Consider the following 25,670-nt stretch of genomic DNA (forward strand, 5'->3'; position numbering starts at 1 on the left):
GATGGGGATGTCAGTCCATGTCCTCATCAGGCTCTCCAGCTCGAGTGCATCATTGTTTTGTCTGGCTGAACCCCTATTCATTAGCTCTATTATTTATACTAAATTTGGGGGCTTTTGACCCAAAATCCTTTCAATCCTTATCAGCTACCACTGGATTTCTCTGTGACATCATTTACCCTGGGGTCAGACACATCTGGCCTGGTGGTCTCCACCCTGATCTTCTCGCCTTTCCCTCTTAACAGGCAAAGACAGTCTGCCAGAGGCTTCACTCTGTTTCTCAGGTTGCGGGAAGTAACTTGTTTGAGGCCATACTGGAGGGATCTGTTGGATGTGCCTAATGAGACTGTAGTTTTTAAAATGGAGTTGCTTAGGCTCAGGCTCTGGCTGTACATGATGCAATCACACCATTTGTGCAATCGTACATATTATAGGATAATAATGTCTGTCTCATTCTATTGTCCTTCCCACCCTTACATTCCCTCCTTTTCCCTCACTCCCATCTACTTAATCCAAACTTCCTCTATCCTTCCCTAGGCCCCCTTCCATAATGGATCAGCATCTGCTTATCAGAGAAAACATTCGGCCTTTGATTTTGGGGGGATTGGCTTACTTCGCTTAGCGGAATATTCTCCAGTTCCATCCCTTTACCTACAAATGCCATATTTTCATTCTTATTTAAGGTCAAGTTATATTTCATTGTGTTATATACCACATTTTCTTTATCCATTCATCTGTTGAAGGGCATCTAGGTTGGTTCTATAGTTTAGCTATTGTGAAGTGAGCCGCTATAAACATAAATTTGGCTACATCACTGTAGTATGCTGATTTTAAGTCCTTTGGGTATAAATCAAGGAGTGGGATAGGTTGGTCCAATGGTTGTTTCATTTCAAGTTTCCTGAGGAATCTCCATACTGCTTTCCAGAGTGGTTGCACCAATTTGTTGTCCCACCAGAAATGTACGAGTGTACCTTTTTCCCCACATCCTCACCAACATTTATTGTTGCTTGAATTCTTGATATTTGCCATTCTGATTTGAGTGAGATGAAATCTTAGAGTAGTTTTGATTTGCATTTCTCTAATTGCTAGAGATATTGACCATTTTTTCATGTATTTGTTGATCAATTGTATTTCTTCTTCTTTGAAGTATATGTTCAGTTCCTTAGCTCATTTAATGATTGTTTTTTTGGTGTTAAGTTTTTTGAGTTCTCTATATATCCTGGAGATTAATGTTTTATCTGAGGTGCATGTGATAGAGATTTTCTCCCATTCTGTAGTCTCTGTCCTCATGTTATGGATTGTTTCCTTTGCTGAGAAGCTTTTTAGTGTGAATCCATTCCATTTATTGATTCTTGATTTTACTTCTTGTTCTTTAGAAGTCTTGTTAAGGAAATCAGGTCCTAAGCTGACATGATGGAGATTTGGGCCTACTTTTTCTTCTATTAGATGCAGGATCTCTTTTCTAGTGCCTAAGCCTTTGATCTACTTTGAGTTGAGTATTATTCAGGGTGAAAAATAGTGGTTTAATTTCACTTTGCTACATATAGATTTCCAGTTTTCCCAGCACTATTTGTTGAAGAAGCTATCTTTATTCCATTTTTTTTTTTTTGCAAAATTTTGACAATGTAGTATATGCAGATATTTAGGTTCTTCTCAAATATATTTTTCTAAATATGTTACATGCTTGCATATTTAAGCAGATAGGAAATATATAAAAATGTAAAAAAGTAAAAACCATTTCTATACATTTTTTAAGCAAATACTATCACTGTTAATTTGTCATTGTAGTCTCTATGCATTTTCATATAGTTAAAATTTTGTATCGATTGAATAATACTAAACATTTATAGGTATTAGATAAAAGGTAGCATGTATAGGTTTTTTATTGATACATATTGTATGTTTTCTTGAAGAGTTTTAAAAATACAGAAAAAATAATATTTCTCAAATTTCTTGAAGTAACATTCAGTTACCCAATTCAATTCATTCTGCCTGAAATGAACAATTATGGCAATTATTCTTATAAACTCCCAAATATGTAAATATTATACCTGTTGTCAGTAAATTCATAGATAGAAGAAATCTAGTTACTGCTTCAAGCTTAATAATGTATCTACTTGAGTTTTGGATACAGTTGTAGTAATGTATTTCTTGATTCTGGAAAGTTCAAAAATATAAAGGGGAACTAAGCTTTCAAGTACTTCACACAAACTCCAGCCTCTCTGCTGAGATTCAAAAATCAACATAACACAAATCCTCAGATATTTTAAATTCAGAAGCAAAACTAAGTAAAGGAAGAATTCCAGCCATTTTTCACCAGGTCCTTCTGTCCATTTTTGGTTCATAATTCATCTCTGAAATGACTTTACAGAAATCCTTTCTTCTTCTTTTTTTTTTATACCAAGGATTGAAATCAGGGGCACTCGACCACTGAGCCACATCCTTAGCCCTATTTTGTATTTTATTAGTGACAAGGTCTCACTGAGTTATTTAGTATCTCCTTCAATTGCTGAGGCTGACTTTGAACTTGAAATCCTCCTGCCTCCCCCTCTGGAGCCACTGGGATTACACACTTGCACGACCGTGCACAGCTGCAGAAATCCTTTTTTAAAAAACTGTTTTGTTTCACAATAGGTTACATATTCGAATATAATATTTTATTTTGTCCCTGAAAAATAATGAGAATTTTTTTGAACTATAATAGTTCCCTTCAAAAGTTTCAAGATATTTTCTCCTTATGTTTCTTTTTAATAAAATTATTAGAGACTAGTTTTGTCATGATCTTTGTTTTAAGGACAATGGAAAAAACAACTATTTTCAACTGAAACATATGTTTCTGTTGTTCTTCCTCTGTAACTTTTTTTTTTCTGTTTTAGTTAACCTAATATGAGATTGCAATCACGGTGCCTCCCACAGTTACCTGATACCTAGTATAAACTCAATATATGCTTGAATGAAAGAATAAATAATAGTTATTAAGTATCTATAACAGTCTTATTCTTTTTAAAAAAATTTTTTTAGTTGTTTATGGACCTTTCTTTTATTTATTTATATGTAGTGCTAAGAATTCAGCCCAGTGCTTCACACATGCTAGGCAATTGCTCTACCATTGAGCTACAACCCCAGACCCCTTATTTTTTTTTTTTAATTTAATAACAAGCTTAGGAATAACAATGCTTACTTTAAAATATTCTGATACTGGGAATGGAAAGCTGGGAATGGAACCACCATTCGACCCAGCTATTCCCCTTCTCGGACTATTCCCAAAAGACCTAAAACGAGCATACTACAGGGATACAGCGTCATCAATGTTCATAGCAGCACAATTCACAATAGCTAGACTGAGGAACCAACCTAGATGCCCTTCAATAGATGAATGGATTAAAAAAAATGTGCATATATACACAATGGAATATTACTCAGCAATAAAAAACAACAAAATCATGGCATTTGCAGGGAAATGGATGGCATTAGAGCAGATTATGCTAAGTGAAGTCAGCCAATCCCTTAAAAACAAATGCCAAATGTCTTCTTTGATATAAGAGGGGCGACTTAAAACAGAGCAAGGAGGAAAAGCATGAGAAGAAGATTACCAACAAACAGGGACAAGAGGTGGGAGGGAAAGGGAGAGAGAGGGGGAATTGCACGGAAGAGGGAAGGAGACCCGCATTGTTATACAAAAATACATATAAGAGGATGTGAGGCGAAGGGGAGGAAAAAAATAAATAAATAAGAGAGAGTGAGAGAAATGAGTTATGGTAGATGGGGTAGAAGGAGGGGAGGGGAGGGTGGATAAGAAGGGATAGGAGTGGCAGCAGAATACAACAGACACTTGTTTGGCAGTATGTATAAACATGGCTGTATAATCAATGTGATCCTGCAATCTGCACAAAGGGGAATAATAAAAATTCATACCCCATTTGAAATAAATGTATGATATATTTTATGTCAAGATCAATGTAATTTTTGAGCAATAAATTTCTGATGTTAAAAAAGATTCTGATACTGGTATTTAAATATAGAAATATTTTCAGCATGTCTTGTTTACTCAGATTTCTTGTTTGGTACTACTGCAGTCATTTTAGTTTACTAGGCTTATTAAATATTTGTCAATGTTATTGAGCTCATACAATATTTCTCTTTTATAGCATAATAGAAATTATGCATAAATACTAATAACATTGCTTTGGACAAAAAAAAAATCATCTTGTATATTATCTCTTTCTATTAATGGTAGAAACATGATTGCTAAAGTTATTCATAATTATTGCTTTAAACAAATTTTATCCTGATTTGGAAGCACGTAGTTTTTATGTCTGTTGGATAAGTTCTTTGTGTTGAATGGGGATATGTAAGAAGTCAGAGATTTGGAATGAAGACCTGAATTGAAATCCTCATTGCTGCTTAACTATTCTTATAGAGCATACAGTTTTCTTATTTGTGATGAAACAAGAATGTTCATAAATATTCCAGTAATTTGGATGTAGTTGTCCCCCAAGGGTTTGTATGTTGGAAATGTAGTCTCTAGTGTGTTGTTATAGAGATATTGGAACCTTATGAGAGATCTTTGGGTTATTGGAAGCATCCTGTCAGGAAGGATTAAAATTGGTCTTGTGGAATTAGTTATCTTGAGAGAGAGTTGTTATTAAAGAGCCAGCCTAGCCCCTGAATGCCTCTCTGACCTTGCCACGTGATCATTTTCAAATATACTCCTGTACAAGTTCTTGCCCTTGTAATGCCATTCACCAAGAGGGCTCTGCCAGAGATCAGACAGATGTGGCTGCTTGATCTTAAACTTTCAACCAAAATGGAGTTAAATAAACCTTTTTTTTTTCCTTTATAAAGCATGCCAGCTTAGATATTTTGTTATAGCAACAGAAAATGGAGTAATACAAATATACTCCTATGGACCTCATGAGTTTTGTGCAAGACTTATTAAAAAGATTTTTAATTTTTTTGCCCATTGAAATATGTAGTTGTTATCATCAGCAGTATTGTTTCTTCATCAACGTAACTTAAAACAGCATTCACTGATGTAATGTTTCTTAACATGAAGTCTGACATTTTGTTAACGTATTTCAATATTTATATTATGGGTTCCACTCTAGTCAGGCCCTTTTTCAGCTCAGTAATCAAAACCTGAAATTTATATGGAATAGATATTCTAAAAGGGAAATTATTCTAAAGTAAGGTATAACATTGATTTTCATATTTAGCTTCAATATTGAAAAAGGTTGCTGTTTCTTTCCAAGTCTCATCTCACATTTTACTATATTATAGTCAATGATAAGGAAACGTCCATCATGCCAATGCTACACATTCTCTATGTTGAACTTAAAGTAAACCAGAAAATAAATCTTGTCCAGCATTGCTGTGAACCCTATGGAAGAGTCTTTCTTCCATAATTTTTCACTTCACTACCACCTATAGCTAGAAATGGACAGTAAAATTTGAGACTGAAAATAAAAACATAAAATAGAAAAACAATTACATTTGTTCCTATCAATATCTGAAACCTTTGTACAAAATACAATGATAATCATGTTTTGTAAAACCTTTCTGAAGCTTTGCTATGTCAGCAACATTCGTTCTATTCATCAGAAAGTATTGAATACTGCCCTTAAGGCATGTTCAGCCTTCCACAAAGAAAGTAGAGAAACAAATTGGGCATGCATTAAAAAAAAAGCAAGCCAAGCAAGTCCGATATACACAGTGGCACATGTCAGATAGATAAATGTTAACTACAACACTTCTTTCATGTTTTCCCTGATGTGGGCTAAGTTGCATACAATTCCATGTAATTTGAGGAATAAAATTGTAAGGGTCCGGCGGAGCATTGGAGGGAGAGACCACACAAGAGACCAGCTTCATACAATTGCAGGGGGAAGTTTTATTGAACCAGCATGCTGCGGCTCAAGGCTCACTCAGGAAGGGAGAGCAGCCCAGAGCCCAGAGCAGAGGTCAAGCAGAGCTTAAGTACACTTTTTGGAGAGGGTGGGGGGCTTTGCATACATCAGAACAAATCATCTTGAGGCTCGGGAAAATTGAACAACAACCCTGAGCCATGATTAGTACATTTATTGGCGGGAACAGTCGGGGCAGGGGTGATTGGTCACCCCTGAGCGGGGTACACATTTAAACTGATTGGTTTTGTGGCCTGGATGCTTACATCTGAGCTATTTGGAGCCCTTAGCTAATAAACAACCAGGGAATCAATGGAAATATTTACTGGGCAGTTCAGGTATTGTTCTAACAGCTACAGAAATTACAGGTTCTGGGGTAGCAGAGGAATTTTAACAATACCTGGCCTATTATTATTATTTTTAGCCTAAGCCTTTCAATTTAGAAAACTTACAATCCCCAGTCTTTTACACTTTAACTCAGACTCTTGCAGCTTAGAGTCAGCTTAGAAATTTTACCTTTACAAAATTTACTTTTGCATTGTGTTACTTTTAACACAGACAAATAACATATAAATTACAATTTAATCCCTTAAAGTATATTAATGTAGACACATTGTTTTAGTTGGGTAGAAATTTGGTTTTCTTTTAATCCAACGTCCTTATATGCCCATACTATAGTTTTCTTTAGAGAAGTGTGATTTTTTTTTTAACCTGAAAAGCTAGAGGGATAGAACTGGGCTCATTAATATTTGGTAGTTTGTTGCATATGGTCCAAAAACATGAAGACTTTTTTTTTTTTTTTTTTTTTGGTACTGGGGACTAAACTCATCCCCAGTCCTATTTTGTCCTGTCCAGCAGGACACATCAACGTGGGCAGCGAACCTAGATGGGGAGGAATGAAGGGACAAGAGACACGAAAGGTGACAGCAAGACAAAAGTTCTGATCAAGCTGCAAACTTTTATTGTTCACACAGGGGTATTTATATGCTGGGGATGGGGAAGCTCTCCGCAATTGCTGGATGTGGGTGGTAAAACTGCCAGCTGCAAGATGTCTGATGATCCTGATAACCGCAGGATGTTCCAGGGAGATAGGTAGCTGTAGGATGCCTTCCGGGCAGGATGTCTCCCAGGGGGCTGTCAGGGTAATCTTTGAAGGAGAATTTCCTTCTAGTTCCTGACACTATTTTATATTTTATTTAGAGACAGGGTCCCACTGAGTTGCCTAGCACCTTGCTTTTTATTGAGGCTGGCTTTGAACTTGAGATCCTCCTGCCTTAGAATCCTGTGAGCCACTGCACCCAGTTACATGAAGACTTTTTGATTACATACATACACATATGCATCGTAAGCAGACAGCTCTATAGTGTAATAATTCACTTGCCACTTCATATTAGCATCAATTCTTTAATAACTGAGATTTTTTTTGAGTTGATGAAAACTAGCACACAAATTTCCACACAGTGTCTTCCCAAGGAAAAATATGCAATGAAGTTTATACACCTAATACATAATTTGCCTCCATAAACTATGAATGATTTGAGTAAAATAATATTCATAGTGTTCCCGTAGAATATTTCTATGTACATATCTGTATGCATGCATGTGAAAATAAGTTGATGGCTTAGTGGATTCTAAATAGTCTACCTAAATAGTCTGCTTAGTAAAACTTTGTACTATTTCTGAATTCTCATATTGCTGGATGTGGCATGTGTCTATAATTCCAATGGCTTAGGGAGCAGAGGCAAGAGAATCCCAAGTTGGAGGCCAGCCTCAGCAATTAAGCGAAGCTCTAAGCAATTTAGACCCTGTGTTTCTAATGGACAATGGGGGTATAGTTCAGTGGATGTAGTTCAGTACACCTGGGTTCATTCCCCAGCACCAAAAGAAAAAAGAAGGAAAGACACTTCTAGCATATACCAATGACCCAGTTCTGAATATCCAAAATGTCTATATTACTTGTGTGTGAGTGCATTTCTTAAATATCCTAAAATTTTGATTTACAATAATAATAAAATATTTTAATTGACAATGAAACTAACAAGTGGCATTATCATGACATGTGTCCTCAATAAATTATAAATAAATTTTTAAAAAAGGCTTTTGGGCTTTGTTTGTAGACTATATTAAATTTGATTTGTTTGCTTGCATTTTTCTAAGTAAAGCACCCAAAGATGACACAGTAGGTCTAGGTCATGATGGGGAACCTCTTAAGGAAGTTTTAAGAATGCTGGAAATAAGTACAAATCTTATGGTCTTGTATTTTTATCTGCAACTCCAAATCCAATATTTCTGTGATATAAAACATCAAACACACATAGGCACACAAATGTGCACATATACACACTCAAATCAGAGCGTTAATAGTCTGCTTTTATTTTAAACATTCCACTAATTACTCAAGTTACTTGATAAAAAGTTTTGTAAAAGTATTCTACACTTAAGAAGCTCAGATAAAAAAATAAATAAACAAACAAACAAACAAACAAATAAATAAATAAATAAAATATATATAGATAGCAATATTAAGTAGAAAGTATTAAGGAAACAAAAGAAAGCATCATAAAGTTGTAAGAGAGTTAAACAAGAACTTGAGATTCATCAGCAAGACATCTTCAGCAAGAATGTAACATTTTGGTGACTTGAAAATTCATTTTTAAAATAAGAGAATTGGTAACAGAGGAGAACAAATCCATGGAGATTACAATGTGAGGCAAATGTGGAGAAGAGTAATTTTCTTCAACCAATGCACAGAATGTAGCAGACCTAAATGGAAAAGGAGTAGTGTAGGAAAAAAATGAGTGCATGCAAAGCAAAGGGTAGGAAGCCCTTTAAGAAATAAATGGTTACACCAAAAACATCCTTCTTAGCTTTGTGCATTTCTAAATAATTTAATCTCTAAACTCGTCTAATAAATCCTTAAATTTTTCTAACTAGCACACAAATTGAATTTCACCTCCATATTACTTGTTTACCTCTAATGTAGGGCTGATGTTACTCAATGTTCAATTTCAAATAGAGTTGTAACAGAGCTTTTTTGGAGACTTGCTTTACCCCAGGAGATAGCTTTGGGATGGGGGATAATGATATTAGTGTCAGGAAATGGCACAGGTGCCTTGGAACTATACAGTCTTTACACATTTGTTTCCAGTGGGTGGGACTTCTACCTAACAAGCCCAAGTCTTGCAAGTTCCTTTTTCCTGTTATTTAACCTGATTATTCAAAATCTTCTGGTCCTGAAACGGCTCAATGGTAGGTGATTTCAACCCTGTGATGAAACTTGACACAAGGAAAAAGTTATCTGTCTTATATGATAGTTTAAAAAAAAAAAAACCCTGTATAAATGTTTGTTTCTAAACAAGGATTGTCTTGCTTGACTGGTGTCCTATGTTTAGTAGATTTGTGGATGGCAGCTCATCAAAGATTTTGGACCCCATTCTAATTTCCCTTTCTTTTCCTTCCCTTCCCTTCCCTTCCCTTCTTCACCGGTCCATCCTCCAAGCACATTTAATCCCTTGAGCACTTTATCTGAACTGTCTGGAAGATTGTCAATCTTTCCACCGTGTTCAATGTGAAGTTACAGTAGTTTAAGGGCTGCATGTATAAGGAAGGGGTGGAGTTCATTGCTGTGAAATTTATGCTTGCTACCACTCACAGTGGAGTTTTGAAAACACAGATGGTCAATCTTGCAAAGTTTCAAGGGAATGAAATTAGTTTGACCAAAGTCTTTGACTGTGATGGTATGGTTTGCATTTACAAAAATGTGGAATTATTCACAAGCAAAGCTCTAAGAGAAATAATTCTATGTCATTAAAAAATAGAGGAAGGACATTGAAGTTGGAAGCTAGGATACACTGAGTAACCATTTGAAACTCTCTGATGAAGCAGAGAAAGTTTCATATTTCTTCCTTCACATTGCAGCAATTGCTAAAGCTTGTGTCTCAGCAATCCAAGTCTCACTATGGTGGCAAATTTGCAGTGTGCTTCTTCATTCTAGATGGCTTTGGGGAAAATTATGTGACCTGTATAATTTCAATATTGTCAGAAAGAAAGAAAAGAGAGAGAGAGAGAGAGAGAGAGAGAGAGAGAGAGAGAGAGAGAGAGAGAGAGAGAGAGAGAGAGAAGGAAGGAAGGAAGGAAGGAAGGAAGGAAGGAAGGAAGGAAGGAAGGAAGGAAGGAAGGAAGGAAGGAAGGAAAGGAAAGGAAAGGAAGAAAGGAAAGGAAGAAAGGTAGGTAGGTCAGGTCTCCACCTTCCATACAAACAAGAAGAGATACTGGATCACAGTGCATTTTCTGCTGATCCTTCAGCTCCTCAGGGTCCAGTTGAGTGCATGCCACAGCCACAGCAGCTGGAAGAACAGTGTCAAAAGAATAGAGGGCTCTCTAAGGCTACTGCCTTTGCCACAATGAGCCTCAATTGTTGCCTCAGTTGTCCTTCTCCTCTTCTTAATTTTCTGGAGAAGTTTTATTTTTACTATTGTTATTATTATTATGAAATATAAAACTACTTTCACAATTACAAAGCAGCACAAGCTTTGGTTATTTTGCCAAAGGGGAAGTAGAAGTAAGACCGAGGATGAGACCACTATAGACCACTATAGTTTCCATCAAAAAAAAAAAAAGGTTCAGGCATTTTGCTCCCTTCCCTTCCCAAATGCTCCTCAACTCTTTCCAGAGTCACTTTCTCATGAATTATGAAGTACAAATAAAAATGCAATTAATTCAAGAATTTGAAAACACACATACACACACACACACACACACACACACACACACACACACATTAAAAGACATTTGGTTCCCCATCCTCTTTTTGCAAAGAGCATGACTAAAAGGGATCTGCTAGGTATGACCTCAGTACAGTTTGAACAAATCTTGGGGTTCAGATAGCAGAAAAGGCCCCGGGTGAAAGGCCCGCACCCCGGTACTTTGAGCAGAGCTGAGCTTCCCGCTCACAGGTAGTGCCGCCATGTTGCTTTGTCATTGTGAACTGAGTCCATTGACAGGCGACCTCCTTGCTTGAATCCCTGAGACATAGCAGAGATTGATTGTTACGTTTTCTCCATTAACACAGCCAAACAGGCATCTGCTGGCAACCCCCAGGCGGGAGCACATGTCCTAAACTCCCCTTAGCTGCCCATCTTCCCACTTCCCTTTGGGGTGGAGCTTCCAAAACTAGCTTCCCTTTTCTCACTTAGGGGCCCCATACTAAGCAAACAAAATGATAAAGAGTGAACTTGTAGAGAATACCATGGGTATTTATTATTATCATCAAAGTTAAAGGAAGCATCAACCTGACCTTTGATTGTGGGAATGAGAACTATATGGAAGACGTTGTGTCAGGTGAGAGATGAGGGAGGAGGCCGCGTGGCTTCTCTGGGAGCAGAAGCTGTCACGTGTTTGGGGAAATAATTTGAGGAGGGGACTAGAAAACCGAGCCTACCAAAAAGGAGACTCTGGAAGAAGCAGGCTGGAAGGGAAAATCACACTAAGGTTTTATGTACATTGTGTTTGAGTGTTTAGCAGAAAAACTAGGAAGGGACAATAGTCACTATTCAAAAATAGGGAATAGCATGCAGGAAGAAGTCCTTGCTACAGGTCAAATTTAGACTTTTTTTTCAAAAAGTTGTTGAGGGTTAAGTCCTGTAATGTCAACGGTTGTAAAGATGAAAACAAAGAGAAGATTGAATGGCAGAAACAGTGGGAAAGAACAATATTTATAGGAATAGGAGAAGGTCTTATTAAGAAGGTCTTGTTTTCTTAGATGGTGGTTTGTCAACTTAGGAGGCAGAATTCAGTTAAGACCAGTATTAAATATGGAAAATAGAATATTACTATCTTGCTGATGTATTTATCATTGCTAGTGGATATAATTTCATTTACATTTGTATATTTGTGAGTATATGATGACATAGGAATATATGTCACACTATAAAAATTTTATTTGTATGTGAATACAGAATATTTAGTACCTGTTTACAATTTTGAGACTCAAATTTTATTTTAAAACTTCCAGCTTGTAAAGGATGGTGGGCTTATATCTGTCATATTCCATGTAGCAGTTTTCCCATGCTCATAAGTATTATTAACACATTGTATTGACAATTTTTCTTTTTTACATTATGATTCTGGATGACTAATGTTTTGTAGTATCTATAGATTTAAAAATCTCCATTCAGACAGCATCAGTGACTACTCTGTAACTTTATCCTGCTATCCAGGTTTAGCTTGTTTTAGAATCTCTCCACCCTGACCCTTCTCATTTCCACTGTACTATCATAAGCCTCCAACATCTCTCTTTCTTTGTTGGAATATTTTGAATTATAGTAGTTTATGGTCATATAGGAAAAATCCTTAAACTCTCTATAGATCATATATACTTGGTTGATCAAAACACAACAATTTTAAAATTTGAATTTTTAGGTTCTTTTTGTTTGTGATAATTTTTAATTACCTAAATTGTCAGGTTCTGAGAAAAAGATACTAATATCCCCATTGTGTTTTTGCTTATGGTCTTAATTTGTGCATTTGTCTGTTGTTATATTGAGCAACTTTTGACCTCTTGACCTGTGTTGGGCTGCAAATATAAAAGAATGCTCTCATTGGTTTTTACTTCCTGCATTTTTTTTTTTATGGTTTCTGATTTAGAAAGTGGCTTGTTGTGTTGTTTGGATACATTTTATTTAGAATTGTGGCATTTAGCATTATAAAGAGTGTTTTATGCTTTTATCATCCATATTTACCTACATATCTCTCATTTTACTTCCTTGATACTTTTGTTCATCCCTTGGTTGCTAGTTTTTAATGAATCACTTTCTTTTAGGTATGTTTCATTTATACAGTTTAGAGTTAGGCTTTATGTGTGTTTTTGTATACACAAAATCTTTTTTTTTTTTTTTAATGAGCTAGACCCATTTGCATTCATTGATATTACTCATGTGTTTTGTCTCAATTCTGTTATCAGTGTTATGCTTTGCATATTATGGGATGTTTAATATATTTCTCTATGTCAGTAGTTGTTATGGTTTGAATAGGAGGTGTCTTCCAAAACCTCATGTATGAAACAATGCTGGAACAACTAGAAATGAGAGGATCAGATTATGGCTGTAATCTATCCTAATCAGTAGATTAATCCACTTGATGGATTAATAATTTAAATGAATTATATGGTAAATATAGGGTGGTAGGACATGGCAAGAGAAAGCAGGTCATTAGGGGCATACCTTTGGGGATATATTATCCCTGGCTCCTTGCTCTCCTTCTCTCTCTCTTTCTGCTTCCTGGCTGGCATGAACTGAGTGAGCAGCTTTCTTCTGTCACTGCCTTTCTGCTATGATGCTCTGTGTCACCTAGGACCCAGAGCTAAGGAGTTGGCTAATCATGGACTGAACCTTTGAAACTGTGAGTCAAAGTAAACTTTTCCTCCTCCAGATTTTTCTTTTCAGGTCTTTTGGTCACAGCAGCAAAATTCTGACTAGCACAGAAGTTTTGCAAGTATTTTTGTTTTACTTCTTTTAGTATTTTGGAAATTTTGTATTTCTGTTTCAGTAGCTACTTTTACTAATACTTTTAATGATACTATTAGTCTCATATTCTTAACTTTTGTTTCTGACCCTTGCTTTGTCTGTTTTAAATAGTAGTCTTTGGCTTGTACCTATACTCTACAGTGTAGATGTATATGAATTTATTCTACCTCCCCCTTTAGTATCTACTCATTTTCAATTGTTTATACTTTTATATTTTCAGAACACAGAATAGTTTCTTTCTATTCTTATTCTCCATACTTCTCTTTAAAAAATAGTGTCTTTCTATTCTATTTTCTTTGTATTTTATCCATGCTTCTCTTTAAAAAATAGTTTCTTTCTATTTTATTTTCCATACTTCTCTTTAAAAAATAGATCTGAAATTAAAATTTTTAAAAGTGGTCTGTTGCTAAACTTTCTTCAGTATTTTTAATCAAGAATGGTGAGGTTCAAGACATACCTGATTCTTTAACCCTAAAGTTAAATAACTATTTAAGGAGCCTCTAGGCTATATGATTTAGTTATCTTTTTTGTTGCTGTGATCAAAAGACCTGACAAGAACAATGTAATTTTTGGCTCCTGGTTTCAGGGCTCAGTTCCTGGTGGGCTGACCCCAGCTTTGGGCCTGAGGCAAGGCAGAACATCCTTGTGGAACAGTGTGGCAGTGTGATGGCACAACTAGACCTGATTATTAAATAAATTATAAGAACTTTATGATGAGAAACCAATGCCTGGGGAAGGGTTAATTCTCCTCTTCTTTTATCAGCCTTTCTTTAGGACTCCTAAATAATCAAGAGTCCTTACCTTTTGGATTGTAAATAACTGTCTCCTAGGAATCTGACTACTCCCTCTTGAAATGTAAACACCAATGTGCCAGGCTTTCAAGGCTAGAGAGTTAACAGATGCCTATGAAAAGAGTTTCTTCTTATCTTTCTATAGACATGCTTTATGTTAGAGACACCCCCCTCCCCCCCACACACACACATACACACATACACACAAGGCTTTCAATCATGTAATTTAGGATTTTTTTAAAAAGAGGAAAATAAATGCTAGGATGGGTCTAAATAACCAAATGACACCAAATAACCTATAAATATTGTGAAAAACTGTGGATAAGGGCTCAGAATTTGGAGTTTGTTCTCTTCTGGGCCCACTGGCATCAAATATAGTAAAGTAAAGTTTGGAGTTCTTCTCTCTGAGTGCTGCTTTCTGCTTCTAGACCAGTTGGTTTCTCATGATAGCAGAGGAAAGGAGCTCAGGTCAGGGATACCAGGAAGCAGAGAGAGAGCTTCACTGACCAGGGATAGAATATAAACCCTAAAGGCACACCCCTTGTGACCTACTTCCTTCAGCCACAATGGTTCTGACTACAGTCACCACCTAGTTAATCCATATCAGTGGGCTAACCCACTGATTAAGTTAAGGCTTCCAGAACCTACTCACTTCACTTCTGAACATTCTTGCATTGTCTCACATAGGAGTTTTGGGAGCACCACATATCCAAACCATAGCCTAATGCAACTCATTTATTTATATTTTCAAGTTACTTATTGTGGAAAGAAAAGCAGGTAGAATTCATGCCTCAAAGTAAAAAGCAAGACAATAATGGAGCAATATTTTTTAACATATATTTTTAGCTGTAGATGGACACAATATCTTTATTTATTTTTATGTGGTGCTGAGGATTGAACCCAGGGCCTCACATGTGCACGGTGTGTGCTGTAACACTGAGCCCCAGCCACAGCCCTGGAGCAACATTTTTTAAGAAAATAAGGTTTGGCAAAAAAAAAAAAAAGTGCTGCTGATCATGATTGAGAAGTACCAGGTTTGCCTCTCTCCTTAAACAATTAAAAAACTAGGCTAAATATATGAAATAATAGTTTTCAGCAAATCAGACAACCAGGAAAAACAAATATGGTGATTGCAAACAGCTTCATGCCCAGAGTGTCTAGGCTGTGACTCAAGGAAAGGGAGCCCAAATGGCAATGTGCCTGAGTTGAGGAAAAATAGTTTAAATTTGGTATTCACTGGTGGCTGGAATTCACAGGCAGATGTCAGAAGAAAGCTATATGGAGAATACAACAGCAGAGAGGAGCACATAGAGGGAAAGCTTCAAAGATCTACAAAGATCCTTCCTTTTCTCAACTGAACATTTATCACTTCATGTGTGTGAGTAACATCTCTCTCTCTCTCTCTCACACACACACACACACACACACAAAAAAAATAAAATAAAATAAAATAAAATAAAATAAAACTGGTAAAGAATCACTAGAAAGAAACTGCTGGGACAATTTCTAGAATGTAAACAAAGACAGAAATAATTCAGGTTTCTATAGATTGATTAGTGCTATTATAACATCCTCAGGACCAAGAAAACCTGATACAAGTTCCAGGTTATCATATCCAGTTAGCATAATATTGATACCGCCAGTTATCGGTGTCGAGTCCTGCTTCCCCACATGTTGAAGTTTGAACATTAGAGAAGCACAACGAGGCAAGCATATAAAGCAGGGTTTATTTAAAAAGGGGTAACCTAGACTTCTCCCTGGAGGGAGAAGGGGGCCAGAGCTGGTATCCTGTTATCAAGAGAAGCAAGGTGTTCTGCCCTTTTTGTGTGTCCTAAGCTTCCTTTGTTCTTCTGCCTTTTCCCCCTTATCTTTCTCCTTCTTGCATAAGTGACTAAGCCCAAGAGCTAGGTGGGATGGCCAAAAGGTGGGAAACAGGTGGGCTGAAGGGGGAAGGGTAGGATGGAGCAGCCAAGGACAAATTAACAACCTTATAGCTCCCTACAGGGAGCAGCAGCAATTCCTGGGACAGGTTACCTTGGTAACAGATTAGAGCAGGGGCAGGTTCTTGATAAGGGTGGAAGAAGGGCTCTGAAGGCATTAACTTGTCTCAGAGGACAGTCTCCAACTTCCCAGACAGACTTAAAATTGGCCTCCTTGATCCGACCTGACTTGATTTACCTATCTACCTGACTGCCTATCTAATTCTGGCTTCAGTATCATCAATGTAATGGGCCACTGTGATATTGTGTAAGTGAAAAGATGATCAAGATCACTGAGCGGTAATTTATGACATATTGCTAAGAATTATTGTAGGTAGGACAGGGCAAATGTATTGCTTACTTTGCTGGCTCAGAACAAACTACTTCTCATGGGCTTCATGGGTAAGTATGGAGAATAAGGCATTTGCCATCTCAATATCTTCATACCAGGTACCAGTGCTTTTCTCAAGCACTGAAATCATATCTGTACAACAGCTGGATTTGGTATCATGCATTTGATTACTTTTTTAAAAAAAAATCCACTGTTGTTCTGGATCCATCTGTCTGTGGTTTTATTTTGGGTTTTCTATAGGCCAGATAGGAGCATTAAATGAAATTTTGGTGTCATTACCCTTGTATTTTTCAAGTCCTTGGTGGTTGTACTAATCTAAGACATCTCTCTGGAAAATTGATATTTCCTTTTGAGATATTCTTTTCCTGGACCAGGCAGTTCTAATGCCTCTATTTGTCATTTCTCACTACAATATCCTCATTGCACAGATTGGGCAACCAATATGGCAGTCTTTCCGGCTGTTTATATTTCAGTTGTACATTCGACAACTGGGGAAATAATCCCACTGTGTATTCCAGGACTCATGTGCTGCATTCAGACTTGACCTAAAATTCTGTTAGTCAGCCTTTTGCTTCAGTGACCAAAATACCTGACAAGCATAATTTTTGGAGGAGGAAAAGTTCATTTGAAGCCCATGGTTTCAGATGTCTCAGTCCATAGTATAATCTTATGGTCAAAAGATGTGGAAGAAAGCACCTAAGAACATGGGAACCAGGAAGCAGGAAGAGACCTCTGCTCATCAGGTGCAAAATATAAACCCAAAGGCATATCCTCAGTGACTGACCTCCTCCAGCCATACCCTATCTACCTACAGTAACTACCACTCAACTAAATTATTTAGTTGTTAATGTACTGATTAGGTTAAGGCTTTTAAACCAATCATTTCACCTCCAAACATTCTTGTATTGTCTCACAAATGAGCTTTTAGAAGATATCTCAGATCTAAAGTGTAACAAACCCCATTTATCACCTTCCTTTTATAAAGAATCTACTATGACTAATGAGCCAAGGTGATGTCTGCTGTCTCCTAGAATCAGTGCCCATTCAAGTCAGTATTAGTAGTCCCTGAAAGGCCTGATTATCTTGTCCCAGTGCAAGTTAACCTAGTAAAAGTCCATAGGTCCCTTTGGGGAAGGCTTGGGAAGAGATGAACAGTATGGGGGGAGAGAAAGGGAGAGAGAAGGGAAAGCATATGGAAATGGTAGGAGACCTTCAGTGATACACAAAATTATAAGAGGTTATGAGGGGCAAGGGGGAGGGGGAAAAAAAGGGAGAGAATTGAACAACAGCAGAGGAGGTAGAGAGGGAAGATGGGAGGAGAAGGGAGGGGAGGGGGGATAGTAGGGGATAGGAAAGGTAGCAGAATACAACAGTCACTAATATGCCATTATGTAAAAATGTGAGTATGTAACAGAAGTGAGTCTGCAATTTGTATTTGGGGAGTTCAAAACCCAATTGAGTCAAATGTATGAAAGATGATATATCATGAGCTCTGTAATGTTTTGAACAATCAATAAAAAAATGAAAATTAAAAAAAAAGAGATGAATAGTATACATATTTTGGTACAGTACTGGAGTTGCTCCTCAGGGGGACCCAACCTCCCCTTCATTTAAGGGAGTCTGGGTTTTTAAACTGGCTCAAGTCTAGAAATTGAAAGGCCATGAGCCTCTATTTTTTTTATGATTAGAAAGAATTAGAAGCTTGTTTAATTGTCCTGGAAACTTTTTGGTTATACAGATCAAGTAAAAATTTGATAATCTTTCTATTTCCTTTCTTGAAATACCATGATGAACTAGTCAATATCGCAGGTCTAGATGTGTCAGGTTAGTATAATTGTTGCTTTATTTCTGTTGTCCATTATGGTAACTGTGTATACCTTACCTTTGGTGATTGAGTGTCACTCCGTGGTCCCTGCTACCTTTGGATTCAATTATCCCCATTGCATGTAAAACTTACAATTTAGTGACTAATTCCCACTATAACCTCTGGACTATAAAGAAGAACAAAAATAAAGTTCCTCAAGGATGCTGCCTGTCCCCTTCATAAATCTGTTATCTCAGAGTATTAGTGAAAGGTATACCTTATGAATCCTCCCTGTGCAGATGATTTTTATGGAGCAAATTCACTTTAATATTTCAATCTCTATAAACTTCTGAGTACTTTAATAAACCAAGGGAGATTAGGCATCTCTATCACATTTATGGTGTGCTCTGATCCTTGTTGCCGTCAGCCAAACAAACTGTTAGCCACCTTTCTAACTCACTGTGTTGCAATATTAAATGTAGAATCTCTGCTTAGGTGACCCATCTAAGTCCAGTCTGATCCAACTTTATGTCCCTTGCACTGTTTTTCCACATACTTGATATCTATGTACACACATGTGTCCCTGTATTTCTGCTTGTGTAAAATAGAAAATTCAAGTAGTTCTTTTGGAGTATATTGCACTTCATCCTGGGTCACACTCTATACCAAATCTTTAAAGGCCTTCTGGGACTTGAGTCTAGTTATAGGTCTGAAAGTAACTATGGGTGTGAGAGTGGGTCATGAGAATAGAAAACTGCTCTACCTGACAGCTGCCTCCTGAGAAGCCATTATGTTTCCTTAACCAATACACCACTAATCCTCTTGGGCAGAAGGAAAAGTCAATAACACTGAGGGAACGAGAACAGCTGTAGCTGGGGATAAAGAGGCCACTTCTACTGCTAGAAAAAAAAATAATAATCTCAAAAAATTTAGGAGTTCAGTGTTTCCAACATCATTGTGATATTCCCAATCATCCCCATCCTAACTGACTGAGTCACATTCTCTCTCAATCCATTTTAATATAGTACACATCCTTCAAGGATGAGAGTGCAACTTCCATTATAGTTCAGCCAGTCCTACGATGAGAACTTATTTTTGCTTTCAACCCTGCAGCTGGGAGAAAAGATTTTCCCTCAGGACACATTCAGAAGATGTGAGCTACTTATATCAAACTGGATCTGAGAATTTGAATCCCCGGGCTCATCCTTTGTCCAGTGACATTAACAGCAACCAACATTATTACATTCTCAGTTTCCCCACAAATGTTCAAAAGTAGCCTAAACATAGCCACTAACATGGTTGCCTCTTACAAATGTTCGATTAGGACTATCCAATGCAGGGAGATGGCTCCATTTTGCATAGCTCTATAAACAATTTAAGAATGGACTGTCAGTTTTCTCTGTATTATTTGAAGTAGATCACACACTTAGCTTGTTTAAGGCTTAACTCCTTCTGGTATGAAACTCTATGTCAGGGGTCTCCAGAGACAGAACCTATAAGAGAAAGATGATCTAGATCCACATATGATTATTGGCAGGAATATGAGAAGGTATTTACTAGGGAAATTGGAACATGTGATTATGAAGGCTGAGATATCCCACAGAGGGCCATCTGAAAGCACTAGGGAATCCATAGTGTGAAATAATCCAAATCAGAAAGCCTCAAAACCTGAGAAGACACTGGTGCAAATCTAAAAGTCCAAAAGCCAAAGAGCCTAGAATTCTGATGCCAAGGGGTAGGAGAAGAAGGGTGTCTTAGCTACAAAAGGAAGAGAGGATGAATGCACTTTTCCTCTGCCGGTTTGTTCACTCTGGGCCTTGAGCTGATTGGGTGGTACTGACTCGCACTGAGAGTGAAGCTTCCTCGCTGAGTCTGTCAACACATAAGTTGATACAAATACCCTCACAGATGCATCAAAATAATTCCTTATCAATTGTCTAAGAATCTAGCAATATATTAAAGTTGACACGTAATGTTCATCATCACAGACAACAATATTTGTCAATCCCTTGTCGTGATTATGAAAAGAGGAAATATTTTTCTTTCCTTTGAACAACCTAAGTCTATTCTTGTTGGGTTGCCTTCTCTTCATTAAAGACCAACTGAACCATCTTTTGAGACTTTGTTAGTAGAGATGTTTGCTGTTGAGTGTGTGTAGTTATAAATTTCATAAGGGGAATTTTGATGAAAATTTAAAAATTAATATAGAAAACACAGTTTTTTTACTTAATAGGGAAGCCAAGTGAATGGTTTCTAGACTAGAAGAAGGTTGAGAGGAAGGAAGGATGGATGAGAAAGAGGAGGAAATATGTAATTTTAAAAAAAATTATTCTATGTGCAAAAATAAATATGTCACAGAGAATTTCACCTTTATGTATGAGCAGAAAGGCCCAATCAAAATTAATATGTGGGCAAAAGAAACATCAGCAAAGGAAAGAGAATGGGGAGGGTTGGAGGAGAGCACAGGAACTGAAATCAAATTCCAGACACATAGGATTTTATAGGGATGAACACAACTAGTATGTATAACTATAATTCTCTAATTAAAATAAACACATATCTTTTGAAGCTAGGAGGGCAAATCAAAAACTTACCATCAGATTTAATTTGCAGTAACTCTCTTCTTAGGTTTCCCAAAATATCGCAGGGTTCCCAACTTGCACAGCAGAGAATTTCCTTACTCACCTATAAGGCTGGGGAAACTCTATGCCTCTTATTGGGCAGTCTTTCCAAGAGAACCTTGTAAAATTTGGCCCCATGAAGTCAACTTTCATTCTTTATATCAAGTCCTATGCAAATCATTCTCAAATATGACATCATAATCAAAGCCTCAAAAATATAATCATTATTTCCAATTTTATACTGTTATAAGGAGAAAAGATTTCTATTGAACTTATACAAATAACCATATTGTCATGAAAGTAAGAATGCTTACTATTTTCCCTTGTAGAAGGATCAGTCAGTGAGAAAGGATATTTCATTTATACTTACAAAAGTATAATCTACTAATTGTTATAAGTACAAATGGAAAGAGAACAAGGAAAGGAGTTCCTTAAATTCAGAAAATACAACATTAAAGAACCAGTATAGTTTCAAACTAAACCATAGTCCCAAGTAAATCTTTTTCCACTTATTTACTAATTTTACAAACCAATAGGTTTCTCCATTTGGTTCTGGAAATCCTTACTCAGTTCAGGGGTATGGTCCTAAAGTTAATCACAATGCCATCATGAAGCATTCTGAGCTGTAACAAATTGAAAATGTTTTTTGAGAAGGAATAGAGTCAAACAATAACTAGATCTGAATGACCAAGTCTTAAAATTATCTCTATAATATAATCAATAAGGGAATTTGCTTATCAAATTTGTTCACGTGTTTGCATACAACACTAAGTAATAATTGAAATTATGACTGGTGACATTACAACAGGATATGTAGTAGACATCCAGGATATTGACACATTACTTGGAATTTCATACAATTTCTAAATTTCTTTTGTAATAATATTTATACAAATGTTACCTAGGAAATTTTAAAGTGTCTCTTTTTATTTGGCAGTTTTTTCTTATGCAATGCAAACCAAAAAAAAAATTTTTTTTTAATGTCTCTTTCAGACTATGAAATAACAATCCTTTGATTTTTCCCTAACCTTCTGGGAAGGATCAAGATCAGTTTGAGAATAAGATTTTATTTAAGACTTGATTTGAGAAGGGAATGTTTTCAAAAATGTAAAATATTTTTGTGCTTTTAGAAGTGAAAAAATTTCAGTTCTCTTAAGTAATCAAGGATATGAAAAACATTAATGTAAAGGAAGTTATTCTGAGAGGACCCCAAATACTATTGTCTTAGGAAAATTACTTAAAAGGTAAAGAAAAACTTTTACAAATTTTTCTTAAGAGAAAGATTGCCTTGCCTATAGCATAAACCTGTAAGCTCAGCAATTGAGGCAGGAGGATCACAAGTTCAGGGCTAGCCTCAGCAATTTAAGCAAGGCCCTAAACAACTTGGTGAGATACTGACTCAAAATACAAAATGAAAAGAAAGAGAGCAGGGGATGCTGAGGATGTAGGTCAGTGGTAAAGCACCCCTGGTACAATTCCAGGTACCAGGAAAAAAAATTTAAAACAGCAGGATGATAATTCAAGAAAATCTTTTCATTTTTGCATAGAGAAAGACAACCCCTAAAACAAATTCTAGTCTTGCATTAATACAGTATTGTGATCCTTAAAAGAAGAAAGAAAATAAGAAATAACAACATTATGGGAAAATTCAGTCAATTTTACCTAGTTGACCACAAATAAAATTCTTTTTCTGCAAACTTCTTGTAACTTCTTTAGCCATTTTCTTTGTCCTACAGTTTTCCTTTTTCTCATTCTGAAACACCCATTTTATTTTAGAAATAATTTATTCTCTTTTTCCCTTAACAAAAATACATTCTATATTCCTTGTATACTTTTCTTTATTGTATATGTCCAACTTTTCTTGCACACTCTACAAAAAAGGATTTTTATCTTTATTACTTCTAGTAGTTTTCATTGCTTGATTTGAACATAATTTTTAGCCATTAGTAACTTTTATTTTAACAGCAAACCAGGGAGTAGTTGATTGTGAATTGTGTTTTTTTCATTAGCATTCTTTAGCACACTAGCAAATTTTATGAATATGCTATTTCACTATTTCTGATTGAGTTATTCTCCCTTATACTATAATTTTTTCATGTGTCAAAAATAACATTTTTATGAACAGACCCAAACACTTTTAATCTCTCTGTAAAAAGAAGAGGTCAAAACTATATAAATTTAAACTTTTAAATGGCTGTTTCAATAACTTCTCTTGCTTTAAATTGTCTAGATATTTAATGAATATCTGTTGCTTAATTTAGCTTAGCATAACTTTTAAAATGCAAATTATCAAAAAGATTTTGGAAGCTATTTTTCAGCAAACATCAAACATCAAACAAAGCTATCCATTATCTCAAGTTATTTCCCTGTTAACTCTTTTTAAATTACAAGCATGTTAGCCTAGGATTCCAAAAGCAAAAGCTGAAAAGGTAAACACTTTGTTTTGGTTTTATTGCTGTCCTTGATATACTCATTTTTTTATGTAAATTACTGACATCAAACAGTTCTTTTTTACTGCATCTTGTAAGTTTGATTTTATATTTTTTATAATCATAAACGTCTAATAGACATAATATCATCTTATTCAACATGTAAACTCAAGTAAAAGAAATATTCATGTTATGCTGATAACACAAAAACCTTTTATTAAACTAACAATATTAAAATAGTCTTAATTACCAAAGATATTGTCAACTCATTGAACTTGAAAAGCATTTGAGTTAGTTTCTATATGTCTAGGAGTTCTTGGAATATTTAGCTTAAATAAGCCCTCATCTATCTTTAAGCCAATTGGAACAGTAATCCTTTATGGGATTTTATACAGTAACTTGATAATACCATCCAGAGATAAATATATATATATATATAATTATATATAATATAAAATATATAAATGTTATATATATATACTATATATTATATATTATATATAATTATATATAATATAAAATATATATATATATATATATATATATATATTTTCCGCATGTGTGTAATGTAATGGACAGATAATACCAGAAGCAGAGCCTGCAAATATTCAGCTACAAGCCAAGAGACACCAAGAACACAGGAGCCACAGAAGCTGGGGGAGCCATACAATTGTAAACAGACAATTATAAACAAAAATTTTCCAAATTTCATTATAAAATTTAGCCTTGAGTCAGACAATAATAACCTCTTCTCCTTGCTCACATTATATTTTACTCAATTTGTTTGTCTAAGAGTTGTGACAAATTAAGATTACTTCCTCTATATGAGGGTAAAAGCTTTGTACCAATTTTTGTGGAGGAGAACTAAGACCTTCTTTGCCCAGATAGGTTATCTTTGGGAGGATATGACTATATCTGGATTAAATATTTATTTTTCAATTATCTTTATTTTTTTCTTCTCAACCTCATACAATTGCTTTCGAGGGTCCTTGAGTCTCTCAGAAGCACAATGGGAATAGAAATTCTAAAGTTCAAGTGACTAGGGCCTGAAATTGAAGGAAAAAGTTCTGGCAGGACAGAGGAATGGAGGAAAAAGAGGTTTGAAGAGAAAAGTATCAAATAATTCAAGGAACTGAAGGAAGATTAAAGGAGTTAAAATGAGGAAGAAGTAGATGGGGCAATAAGAAGGAAGAGAGTTTAGAGGATCCAGTTGGGGGAGACCTTCTGTTCCCCTAAGAACAGCTGAAGTTCCCCTTTATCCTCAGAAAAATCATTTCGAGAAGAAAGGAGTGAACAGAGTTGGTGGTGTATGTAGTCAGCAGGGGTTTGAGAAAGGGGTTTTAGTTGACTGAGAAGTTACCACAGGAGAAAGAGGATCAAAAAGAGAGAACAGAGAGACCACATAGAGAGATGGGCAATTTTCTAGGCTGGGAAATGAGGAAGCAACTTGCCACTTGAAAGAAAAGAGCCAGGAAGACAGACTTCCAACCCAGCAGGTACCTTTCAAACTAATGTACTCCAACCCAACTTCTTATAACTGACAACCCTAGGACTATAACAACCTGGTTTGCTGTGGCTCTAACATGGCTCATATAGAGTACTCTGAATCTTAAGAATCAAAATCTGTTCTTACTGTTCCTTAACAGACTGTCATCAGAAGAACTGGCTCAGAAGTTGAAACCATCAATGGATCCTCCGTCAATCCGCCAGGAGTAAAGGTAAAGGATCTAAAGTTTGTATTTGGGGTCCTGTGTGAGAAGTCCAGGGATCCAACAACAGATCCTATTTAAGTCACAGCACCAAAATTGTTTAAGAAAACAATATTGATGATAGTTGCCATGAATTTCAATATGTCAGGGTAGACTATCCAAGGGCCTTGGGATTTTGCGGTCCAGGAGAAAAACTCTGAACATAACTCCTGGTACTTCCATTTCTCCATTTAACCTTTCTAAACTTCCCTTCAGCTCCTTTAAATCATTTGATATTAATTTGTTCAAGCCCCTCATTGCCCCATTCCTCTATTCTGCTAGAACCTTTTCCTTTCTACTCTAGCCCCTCTGTCACTTGGATTTTAGAATTTCAACTCCCATTGTGGCTTCTGAGACAATCTGAACATAACAAGGGAAAGTACAAGTTTATTACCAAGGATCAGGATGTGAATCAATGGATGGAAGATGACTAACAAGGCAATTGATAAAGGAACCTAACAAATTCTGAAGACAGGCTGGAATGATCAGATAATGCCTGGAGGCTGATGGTGGATGATGAACT

At 36.1% G+C, this 25,670-nt stretch overlaps 1 protein-coding gene across 10 annotated transcripts in view; it reads left to right on the forward strand.

Moving 5' to 3' along the window:
• Positions 1–25,670, forward strand: part of Mgat4c (MGAT4 family member C) — a 786,744-nt gene that overhangs the window by 725,218 nt on the left and 35,856 nt on the right. For all 10 annotated transcript variants that reach the window (XM_040280229.2, XM_078053048.1, XM_078053046.1 and 7 more), the window contains one exon: positions 25,046–25,117. The gene's annotated coding sequence lies outside the window, so the exon portion shown is untranslated. The remainder of the gene's footprint in view (positions 1–25,045; positions 25,118–25,670) is intronic.

Source organism: Ictidomys tridecemlineatus, chromosome 6, assembly GCF_052094955.1.
Source record: "Ictidomys tridecemlineatus isolate mIctTri1 chromosome 6, mIctTri1.hap1, whole genome shotgun sequence".
NCBI classification, from domain to species: Eukaryota; Metazoa; Chordata; class Mammalia; order Rodentia; family Sciuridae; genus Ictidomys; species Ictidomys tridecemlineatus.